Source organism: Micromys minutus (assembly GCF_963924665.1).
Source record: "Micromys minutus genome assembly, chromosome: 11".
Taxonomy (NCBI): domain Eukaryota; kingdom Metazoa; phylum Chordata; class Mammalia; order Rodentia; family Muridae; genus Micromys; species Micromys minutus.
The window spans coordinates 40,255,649-40,267,912 of NC_137980.1; positions in this window are offsets into that span (position 1 = coordinate 40,255,649).

The window sequence follows — 12,264 nt, forward strand, 5'->3', positions numbered from 1 at the left end:
TGAGCTGCCATGGGGTGCTGGGGATAAAACTGGAGTCTTCAGCATAAGCCATTTCCTAGCCCCCGAAAATGACTTTCTTATAGAAAGTCTGCCAAACTCAATAGAAATGAAACCACACAGTCATCATGCAAACATCAGAATGCACATCACCCAAAACGGCATTCATCTACCCAAATTGCCTTGCTGGCATTTGGCACGGCAACAGAGAGACCTGGGTGCGAATTCTCAGCTCTTCCCCCATCCACAGTGTGGAGACAGAGCTTCTGCAGGATGTGGGGTGGGTGGAGGTGTAGGAGGTGGGAAGGACTATTTGGAGATGTCTCACACACTTCGCTCTGTGACCCATAGTTACCACACAGTCTAGCATGACTCTTCATCTGGTCTCAAAGGGTTGAAAGTGGGCTCAACCCCACCCTTATACATGGATGCTCACAGTATATGCCATCCAAAGGGAAAAGGCTACCCAAATGTCTGCCATCAGACAGATCAACAAAATGTGGCTTGAGGGCAAGAGGGAGCATCATTAGATCTCAGAAACTCAGGAAATGCTCATGCATGCTGGACCACAGATGAGCTTCAAGAACAAGATGCCAAGAACAATTCAGAGGCGAAAGGAAGAACATGTCGTGAATGCCATGGTTCTATTTGTTTGTTGGCTGTTGTTATTGTTGTTTGCTTGGTTTGGTATTTTGAGATAGGGTCTTAATCCATAGTCCTTGCTGTCCCGGAACTCACTGTGTAGACCAGGCTGGCCTGGAACTCTGCCCTCCAAGTGCTGAGGCATGCACTACTACCCACCCAGTTTAAGATCCTACTTGTCTGAGCTCATGTTGGTTCCTGGAATCAATAAACAAACCAGCAGTGGGGGAGGGGTGCTGCAGGAGGTAGGAAGTGAGGAGAAATGAGGGAGCTAGCGTCTCATAGGGGTAGGAAGAAAATTCTGGCAGCTGTTCAGCGGGTCTGAGGGGACTTAGCAAACTGCACGGTCTCAATTGCAAGCTATATATAACAGAACATTGATTATTACATATGTTAATATTGTTTCTATATTAATGAGTTACGAATATTACAACAATATAAAAAGCAAGAACTTGGGCTGGAGAGATGGCTCAGAGATTAAGAGCACTGGCTGCTCTTCCAGAGGCCCTGAGTTCAATTCCCAGCAACCACATTGTGGCTCACAACCATCTGTAATGGGACCCAGTGCCCTCTTCTGGTGTGTCTGAAGACAGAAACGGTGTACACATACACGCAGAATAAACAAATACATCTTTAAATTTAAAAAAAAAAAGGCAAGAACTCAGAGTGAACTCTTGGGAGCCCTTAGGACACAGTGGATATTTCTAGACTGAACTGTCCCAGGGAGTGGACACCATCATCCCAGATCTCAAGAGGAATCAGGTGTCATTTCCAAGCACAATGTCACAGGGACAGCTTCTCAAAGGCTGCCCTGGCTGTGACCAACATGCCCCTCAAGCCCGCACTGAGTACACATCATATTAATATAACCATTAGTAGGTCATTTTTGAGGCCGGAACGAGAAGATACTACCATTGCTTTCTGTTTACAGATGAAAAAACTGGAGGCACAGAAAGGCCTACCCACTTACATAGGTTACCAAAACTGGCTGCCTCCAAAGCTGCCCTTTGTCCCAGCTCCTGTTGCCTCCCTGAGACAGGCAGCACACAGCACTCTGTCAGAAGACTTCCCGAAGGAAAAGGAGGGCTCGCTGTACTTCTTAATGTTTGGGGTAAGTTGGGCCTCACCAAGGCTGCTTTGGCTCCCCACAGTGAACACAGTCCCAGGTACCTGTATGTTTCCTCCTCTCCAGTGCTGCAGGCTGGAGAAAGCTTCTGTTCTCATTTCCAGAGTAGGGTCAGAGCTCACTGGCTTGGGTCCATATCTAAGCAGAGATGGGAAGTCAAGTCTAGCTGATCTCAGCACCTTTACCCCCAAACCCAGAGATGCTCATCCGGAGCCAGCTGGTACCCAGAAATACCTAGAGATGGTTTTGATGTTCCTGGACTGAAGGACACTACTGGGGTCAGGTGGGAACAGTGAGTGGACCAGGAAAGTTTCGAGCATCCTTCAGTGGGCAGGGCAGAGCCATGACAGAGAACCGTAGTCTCAGAGGCCTACTTCTGTGAAGTAGGAAACCCTGCAGAAGCCCCAGATGGTGGCTAAGAGCCAGCAGGGCACCTCAGTGTTAGGTTCTAAAGTTTCCCCCGAGGGCTGAAAATATACATAGCAGCCTTGGCGGTCCCCATGCGGTGAGAATGCTCGTGGGCTTTATTTTCTTCTCCTTGGCAAGATTGCATGTTCTAAATTATTGTGGATGAATATGCATCTGCCTTGCAACCTAATGAGCTTCTGTTTCTTAGACGAGTCCCTGGGCCTGCTGGGCCACCAGTTCATGGGTTGATGCAAAGGTCTAAGACCTGAGATCAAGGCCCTGCCTACAGTGTCAGACTCATCTCCATAAATCTGGCTCCTTGTGGGTGGAGATAGTGAGCCCTCACACCTGTACAGGTGCTCAGCACCCTGGAATAGAGTGTGTTACACACCTTAGCTCATCTTAGCTCCTAAGGCACACAATACTGGCCTCCGACCTCGGAACGAAGAAAAACCTGCGGGAAGGAGGTCAGATGCTGGCTGGCGTGCAGAAGGCAAAGGAAGAGCCCAGCTCAGCCCCGGTTTCCTCAGAGGACCAGTGACTGTGGAAGGATTGATTTCACAGTGGCCGGAGGTCGGACCATGGACTGTTTGAGCTGACCTAGATAAACAAGGGACCAGCACCATCCCCCTTCTACAAGACTTTCTACAAGTCTTAACTCATCCATCAGAATTCAGAACAGACTGGTTTGCAAATTAGCTTCTCAGCCCATGACTTGTCCCAAAACCTGGTCTTTGGAGGAGTCCTCTGTAAACCCACTTATCCCATGGTGTTCCAGATTTGGGCACCCGGGCTGAAATTTATGTCACCCAAATAGATATGATTTCCTTTTAACCTCAATTTCCTCCTTTAAGTTAAGAGCAGTAAAAAAAAAAAAAAAAAAAGATAAAACAAAACAACCACGAAACCTCGCATGGAGGTAGGTTTGAATCCAGTAGGCCTATGCATAAATAACTTTAACCTTGTAGCCACAGGGCACCCAGCTCTGGGAAGCCAGTGCTAAAGGAACATAGCCACTGTGGCCTCTGCCCTGCCTTGAAGGACACAGTTGGAATCTGATAGAGGGTTGCAATCCCAGCTCTGTTTCTTCCCAGCTGGGGGAACTTCTGCACAGGCTCCTCCCCTCTGAGCGCCTGCTCCTTCTTACGGTGACAGTAATCAGGTCCACACTGGAGGGAGGTGGCCCTGTGAGGTCACTGCCAGCCAGGGCACACTTTATGTGCAATCACCATTCTCAGTCCCGTGGGGCACTCTTATCCAGTCTCACCTGGCACACTTCTGACGTGAACGTTTGCATGGTTAAAAGACAGCCACAGTTTGGCTCCTTGGAGACTGGAAAGGGGTCTCAGGTATGGGATGACCCATGGCATGCCACCTCAAAATGGCCGAACCCTCAGCAAGATTGAGCCCACCTGATCCTCGCAATGGCCTAGGGCCAGCGGTTTCCGTACGCCAGCGGTTCTCCATCTCAACCGTCCTAACGCTGCGACGCTTAAGTGCCATCCCTCGTGCTGTGATGACCCCCGACCATAACATGAGTTCCTACTGCATAACTGTAATGTTGCTACTGATGCGGATCGTAATGTGAATATCTGATATGTGGGATATCTGTATGTCTCACTAAAATCTTCCTCACTGCAAAGCTCTGAGATGCTCTCTCTAAACCAGTGGCTTTCAACCTTCCTACTGCTTCCTAATGCTGGGCCCCTTTAAGACAGTTTCTCATGTGCTGCCTGTGCCCTGGAGTACCTCCTGACCCTACCTGCCCTTGGGGGTTGGAGGTGAGGTGCTCAGGGTCAACGACACAGACTCCAGGAGCAGGTGAGAAACGCTGCAGTAACTCCTCTGAGCACTGCTCCAAGCTCCTTTAGTACCCTCCACCCGGACCCCATTGGTCCCAAGAAAGCATCTCTTCTAAACAGCAGTTCCTGATTGGCTGGCACTGTCTGCACCAGCAATCCTTGGTCTCTCCTCAATTAGGTCCTCCTGCAGGAGATGCTTTGGTGGCTTCCCTGCCTCTCCTCCTCTACCCACTTTGTTTATGTAGAGGTGGCTGCTGCCATTCCCCTACACTCACATTGTGATGACTCCCAACCATAAAATTACTTTCATTGCTACTTCATAGCTGTTATGAATCATAATGTGAACATTTGTGTTTTCGAATGGTCTTAGGGGACCCCTGTGACAGGGTTATCTGACCCCCGATGTGGTCTCGACCCACAGGTGAAGAGCTGCTGCTGTAAGCATCATCTTTGTGCAGGCAGCCTGTGAGAAGACCGAATGCAGAGGTGAGGTGGCCAGTGTGGGTCCTCTCGCTCTCCTCCAGGGTTCCAGCTCCAGTCCTGATGCATTCACCAGACCCAGACTGGCTCCGAGTGAGTGTCTGTTACCCTTGCAGATGAGGGGAAAGCTAGGGGGGAGCTCACCTCTGCACCAGTACACCCCCATTTAGCAAGGGGCAAGTCCTAGGCTACAGCACAAACTGCCATCTAATAATGCCTCCAATGCTTTCCTAATTGACAGTAAAGCTTATTTATAGAACAAGATGTTGGCTCTCTGTTTACAACAGTGGCTTATAATTAAATGTATACAGCTTTATGCTAACAAAATGTTAAGTTAACAATAGCCTGGTTTGTATACAAATACGGCAAAACAATGAAAGATATGTTAATATACCAAAGTGGATTCCTTCACACCGAACAAACAGACACCAATCAGAATGAAGCTATGAGCTGGGCGCTCAGGAAATCAAACACCAGCGCCCGGGGATCTGGCCTTGGGGTCCCTACACCTAACTGGGGGGATACAAGGGTGGGAGAAGGGCCTGAAGATGGTGGCACCTAAGTGCCACTAGAAATGTGAGGTGATCAAAGAAGACACAGGACCTCAGGCTCTGGTCTCCGTGTGCACATATGTATACCACACACACAAAATGGAGCTAAGAGGAGACCATCCTCACGGGGCCACTGTGATGACTTACAAAGAGATGCTTACACGTTCTCCAAGGTTCCCAGCACGGAGCATCTCAGGGATGCCTGTGTTGACTTTGTTAAAGGGGTGGGAGGATTGGAGCTCTACCACCTCCCTTTGTAAGTAAGGGACCCCAAATTCCGAAATCTTACAGGAGTTTTCCCCAAATCACCCACTTGACAAGAAAATAAGTAAATGACTAAAGTTGAATCTCAATCTCCGTCTTTCTGGTTCCAAACCCCGTTCTAGAAAAACGCAACGTTGCTTTGAAGCAGAGAGGTGCTTGGGATGGGAGATGTTCGCGGGTTGGAGCTTTGCTTGCAACTGGTGGCACCCCGGGAGGGCAAAGAGCTCTTTAGGGGGCAGGGTGTAGTTGGAAGAGGTAGGTCCGGAGGAGTATCCTTGAAGGAGCGATTGGGAGGCCTGCCCCAGGTTTCTCTTTGCTTCCTGCTGTGAGGTAAGCAGTTTTGTCCAATCACGTGCCTCCTGCCATGATGCCTGGACCCTCTTCAGTCCCAAAGCAATGAGGCAAAGTAACCCCTAGCTGAACTTTTCCTCCTGTATAATATTCTAATCTCAGGTATTGTTATCACCACAATGGAAATCTACCACAAGCAGATACAACAGCCACTTTATATTTAGGCCTCTTTTTCATTTTTATTTATGTAATACATGTGTGTGGGGGGTGTGTATATGGTGTTGGCGGGGCACCCATGTATCAAAGTACATGTGTGTGGGGTCAGTTATTGCCTTCCAAGATGTGGGTATGGGGTATCGAACCCAGGTCGTCAGATCCAAAGCAGATACTTTTACTCAGCAAGCCAACTTGCTGGCCCTGAGAGTCTAATGACAAAAGCAAAAGACCATCCCGGGGTAGCGGTGTACTCCTTTAATCCCAGTCTAAGGAAACAGAGGCAGGCTGATCTCTAGGAGTTCAAGGCCAACCTTATCTACAGAGCTAGTTCTGAGATAACCAGGGCTACACAGAGAAACATTGTCTTGAAAAAAAAAAAACCAATAAAACAAACAAAGAAAAGCAAAGGGCCAGGCATGGTAGTATATACAAAACACTGGGAGGTAGAGGCAGGAGGATCAGGAGTTCAAAACCAGCCTCAGCTACATAGTACGTTTGGGGCCAGAAAAACAAAACAAAACAAAACAAATGATCATCGGAGCTGAAGAGCCATTGTGTTGCTGAGACCATTGATTAAAGATGGTTGCCTGGTGATGGGCAAGGCACAGAAGGTCACCTGCAAAGGCTCATGGGATCAATGTGCACATGGATGCTGACAGATGCTCTCTGCCATAGAACCACAGGCATGAGTATAGTGGCTGTAGCAGGCCCCAGGCCCCAGACTACAGGACAACAAAATGCACTTTTCAACGATTGTCTGATGGCTGCAATTAACTGTGGCCGAGCAGGGCAGGTAGTTGGATAAGCACGGATCTTCTGCACGTTAACGACATTTCCTCTGCCCCGGGCTGTCCCGGGTCTGTGTGCTGAGGAAGCAGATGGTCTCTCTCCTCTCTGTTGTTTGCAAAGGGTCAGGTGAGGGTTTGCCACTCCCTGGGAGCATGGCGCTATGCGTGTGTGTGCATGTGTGTGTGTGTGTGTGTGTGTGTGTCTGTCTGTCTGTCTGTCTGTCTTGTCTATAAGTCTATGTGTTTGTGTCTGTGTCTGTCTTTCTGTGTGTATGTCTGCATTTGCATCTGTCTTTGTGTGTGTCTGTGTGTCTATCTGTAGGTGTGTTTATGTGTTTGTGTCTGTCTTTCTGTGTGTGCATGAGTCTCTCTGTGCATGGTGCGTGCATGCATGTGTGTGTGTGTGTGTGTGTGTGTGTGTGAGTGTGAGTGTGTGTGTGTGTGTGAGAGAGTGTGAGTGTGCGTGTGTGTGTGTGTGTGCACATAGTGCATGTCTTATCTCTATGAGATGCTTTTGACTTGGGATCCTGAGGATCAAACCCAGAACAGGAACTTTACCCATTGAGCAATCTCCGTAGACTGAACATACCTCATGTGTCCTGCTAATGTGTCCTGCTAACATGGTTGCTTCCTAATCACCCTGGGCTGGCAGTGAACTCTGACCTCCGAGCCATTTGTGTGCCTAAGAGCATTTTTCACTAAACCACACCTCTTTATATCCTGTAGTACAGAGGAAGGTGGAGGAGCTGAGGTATTGCCAACCTATGTCCAGCAAAGCCCTTTAAGAAACCGCTTGCTGATCCCTCAGGGATGTAAGCAGAAGCATTTCTACAAGGAATAGTTCAGAAGGAGAGACTTTGCCCAGAAGAAAATAGGGAGCCTCTGACAGCTTAGAAGGAGAGAGTAGCCTGAGTACCAGAGAACAGTCCCGTCCCTTGTCACCTACTTTGCATAGATGTATCCCCTTCCTGCACATGCCTGTCATCAGGCCTGGTCCTCAGCCTCACTGTGGGCTCTCAGCAAAGTGGCCACGTGCCCAGAGGTCGGGAAGGCTCACCTGGTCCTGTGTTCAAGTTCCACCTTCCCAGATTGCCTGCTGGGTGACCTTATGCAGGTGGATAAACTTCTGTGATTTGGAAAGGTGGGTAGGTAGGCCAGCGCTCCAGAGAGGCATGTGAGGAGAACCAAGTGGCACAGTTGCCAAGGACAGTTTGTTCCTGTTTGAACGTGATGAGAAGTAGAAGAATGGAAATCTGGGATTTGAGCAAGTTTCCACCCCACCTGCTTATGGGTCTAGCAAACAGAGGCCATTTTTATTACAGTCTCATTCGAGCAAATGTTTGCTGTCTTCAGGAAGGCCCACAACCTAAATAGGCTTCGAGGAGACATCACAGAGATTCTAGGGACAAACCCATTCGCCTCGAGTGACAGTAAAGTACATTTGAACTTGAGAGAATTTAATTCCTTCTTCCGGTTCAATATTCGGGGTAAAGATTTGTAGCAGCAAAATTAGATTTACAGGGATAGGGGCGAGACTTAGCTTGTGTCACAGCTGGGCAGATGTAATCACTTTCTCAAAGGCTTGCTGCCCCATCACGGTTCAAATGGCTCCCAAAAGACACAGAAAGTAGAGAGAGCTTTAGGCAGGATCAGAAGCACTTTATTCCCAGGGCCTCTGTTCTTGTGAGGGGCAGGACTGAAAAGGAGCCCTGGATGTCCCGACTGCGCCATCCTTTCACTTCCACACTGCAGGCTTCAGCTCGAGGACCAGAGAAGTCCCGATGGCTGGACCTGCCCACATCTGACTCCCACACGTCATCTCCGGCATCGGGGCTTCTGTTCGCCCAGAGCTTTCTGGAATATCTCTAGCTGGAAGTCACATTCCTGTTTTGGAATAGAGAGAGAAATTGGGTCTGCTGTGATTTTACCCACGAGATCTGCCCGTTTCTAGAGCAGCCCCCCCCCCTTTGTGTTACAGCGCCTTCATGTACATTTAAGTGTGTTCTCTGGGCCATGAACCTTACAGACACTGTCTTTTTAGCAACATCACTGTCACTAACACGTGGCAAGAACTAACTGAAAGAGGACGGATTTGGATAGGCTTGTGGCTGAAGGGTCTGTCAGGTCAGGGAAGGCACAGTGCTGGGAGCGGCTCACAGCTGTGACACAGAGGGTGAGACTGCTTGCAAACATCTGGACAGACGAGATGCAGAGAAACCAGAAGTGGGGTAAGGATATAAACCCACAAGCTTGTCCCCAGTAACCCACTTCCTCCAGCAAGGCCCATTTCCTAAAGGTTCCATGGCCTCCCAGAACAGCTGGTGACATTCACACATTCGAACCTGGGGCACAGTCCACATCTGCACAACAATCCAAGAGGCTGCAGTGTGAGCCCCCGGGGTCCACGTCTCTCCAAGCCGGAGTCATACCCGGGTCCTCGATGACCCCAACAGCCAAGCCCAGGACCGCCACGCCACCCTCCCCTGAAGAACCTGCTCAATGGATCCCGTGCTGTCTAATTGTGTCACTCCAGTCTTTGCTTTATCTTTACACACACAAAGAACTTAAAAAGCACAGAACTCAGCCATAATGCCAACACCAGGGACGAGTACTTCACTACTTCCCCCTCATTTACACATGCGGGTATAGACGCAGACATAGATGGTCCTGTTTGCTTCTTTGCAAAAACGAGCTGAGACCATGTGCACTGTTTTCTAACATATGCTCTACCCAGCGATATATCTGGACCATCTTGCCATAGCAACGTAAAAAAGCAATGCTTCCCCTTAGCAGGCCTGCCCAGGAGCTAGTGACTCACCCCAGCTCCTCATCCTGGACACTGTGCCTGATCCAAACACAGATCTCTTGAACATGTATCTTGATGCTCACATCTCACCTTTGAAAAGGTGTGTGTGCGTATTTGTGTGTGTGAGTACATTGTGCAAGTATGTGTAAGTATGTGTGTATATAAGTGTGCATGTGTGTAAGTGCTTGTGTATACACATGTGTGCAACCTAATTGTGTACATGTAAGTGCATGTGTATAAGTGTGAGCGTGTAAATGTGTATGTAAATATGTGTGTAAGTGTATGTGTGTAAGCACATTGTGCAAATGTGTGTGTAAATGTGTGTGTGAGTGTATGTGTGTAAGCACATTGTGCAAGTGTGGGTAAGTGTGTGTGTGTGTGTGTGTGTGTGTGTGTGTGTGCAGGCATGTGCACGCCACACTATGCATATGAACATCAGAAGACAAGCAGGCTTTAGTCTGTCTTCTGCCTTCCTTGAGACAGGATTTCTCATTTGCCACTACACGCACCAGGCTCACCACCTGAAAGCTTGCAGGAAGTCTCCTGTCTCCGCCTAGGGTTGCAGACAAGCACTACCAAGTCTGGCTTTACATAGATTTCTGGGGCTCCAAACTGAGATCCTTATATTGACCTGGAAGTAAGGCACTTTACCCCCTGAGACTTATCTCCCCATTTGTCAGAATGCTGGGTGTATGATCACATCCTTCAGGGCTGGGGAGGTGGCTCACTGTGTGAGAGCACTTGCTGCTCTTGCAGAGATCCAGTTTCCAGCACCCATGTGGCAGCTCACAGCCATTTGCAGTTGCAGTTCCAGGGGATCTGGTGCTCTCTTCTGGCCTCCGTGGGCACCTTGCATACATGTGCTGCACAGGCATGCCTGAAGACAAAACGCCCATGCATGTAAAATAAGTAATTAAGTAAATCTTCTTTTAAAAAGGATTAGGTCCTCCGCCTGAGAAGTGCTACGTGATCCCAGACCCCTGCCTATGGGCTCCTCTCTCTCCCTCAACCTAATCACGGCCAATGTCACAGGCCACACAAAAGTAATAAACAGTATCTTGCTTTTACTTCAAGCTGTGTGTGTGTGTGTGTGTGTGTGTGTGTGTGTGAAGAGGACATCAAATTCCCTGGAACTGGAATTACAAGCCATGCAGTTCTCCCCTCAAACAACACACTGGGTTGAGGTCCAACCTCGGTCTTCTGCGAGGAGGTCCAACCTCAGGTCCTCTGTGACAGCAGCTAGTTCTCTGAACCCCGAACCCCTCTCCAGCCCCAAGCACCTTGCTTAAATGTGCTGAGCTTTTATTAGCCAGGAGGTTGAAGGTCTTCTAAGCTCAGACAGTTAGAATCTACCTCGAGCCTCCTTGTGTTACTGTTACAGTAGCTCAGAGGGCACAAAACTCTCCAGGCAGGGTTCCCACCAGCACTGATTCCAGAGGTGTCTGCAGGGTGAGTCTCAGCCCAATGGTCACTATTCCCCAGGGAGTGGGGTCCCGGCAGGTGGAGATAGACCATCTGGTTAACAGTGTGTGTGGCCCCGTCGCTCTGGGGTGGTCTTTTATGGCTCTCTGGGTTCTGTCAACCTGACTGGGCTATGGGCTCAGCTACAAGCTCACAGCTGCCTGTGTCCCTGGAGCTCAGCCTGGGAACAGACACCCGTGTGGCTCTTTCATCTCTGTGCCAGCGCCGGGTCAGTTCAGCTCATTGGGGACTCACCCACGGACTGCTCGTGCTACTGCCCTTGGAACACTGGAGAAACTTGCCCAGCTCTGGATCTGTGTGGAAGGTGTGACACACTTAATAATACTAGGGAACATGGAGGGACAAGCCATTCGTCCCTGTCCCGGCACCTTGTCTCCTACTCACTGCGACACCATCTGTCTCTACTTCCCACAGTCCACTCCCCCTTAGAGAATATGCAGTTTGGCAGTGTGCTGGCTTAGTCCCACATCTTCTGGGAGACTCAGTTTACTCAGCAGCAAAAATGGGTACAGCAGTAACACCAACGTCACAATGCCACAGAGACTGAGAGCACGTTGCACAGCACACGCTCAGAAGCCCATGGGTTATACTTCATAGCTACTGACAATCACCTTCATTTCTCTATAAATCACCCCCAAACAGAAACTGAGGCACACCTATGCTATTTTTGTGTCCCCGTAACCAAATACCCATAAAAACAACTTAGGAAGAATGATTGATTTTGCCTCATGATTTCAGAGGTATTTTGTGGGCCAGTCATGGCAGAGAGGGCAGCACAGAGCTGAGCAATTCACCTCAGAGTGGCCCCAAAACAGAGAGAAACAGGAAGGCTCTGAGAGGAACTGCACCCAAGGACCCGCCCTGTGACTACTTCCTCTAATGAGGCCCCACCTCCGGAAGTTTGCACAACCTCCCAAAACAGCACCATCAACTGGGGATCAAACACCCAATACGTGAGCCTCTTTTAGGGATAGTTTGTACCCCAATAATGGGTGTCTATTGCTGCGATCAAACGCCAAGACAGCTGGGTGGATTGGGTATAATTATTTTGAATTTAAAACAGTCTGGGCTGGGTTACATGGTTCAGTTCAAATCTACAAATTCACTTTTAAAAGCCAGACACAGTGGAGTCTAGTTAAATTCCAGTCCTACTTGGCGAGCTCCAGGCCAGTGAGGGACCTTGTCTCAAAATTGTGCCTGTGTGTGTGTGCGTACATGTATGTATGTGTGTGTGCATGCGTGTGTTTGTGTGTGGGTATGTGTGTGTATGTATGTGCATGTGTGTGTGCTTGTATGTATGTGTGTAGGCATGTGTGTGTGTGTGTGTATGGGTGTGTGTGTGTGTGATGAAGGTTGTGAGTCTCACTCCTGAATCAATTCTCTGGTTCAAATGTGCTCTGAGAATCAAATT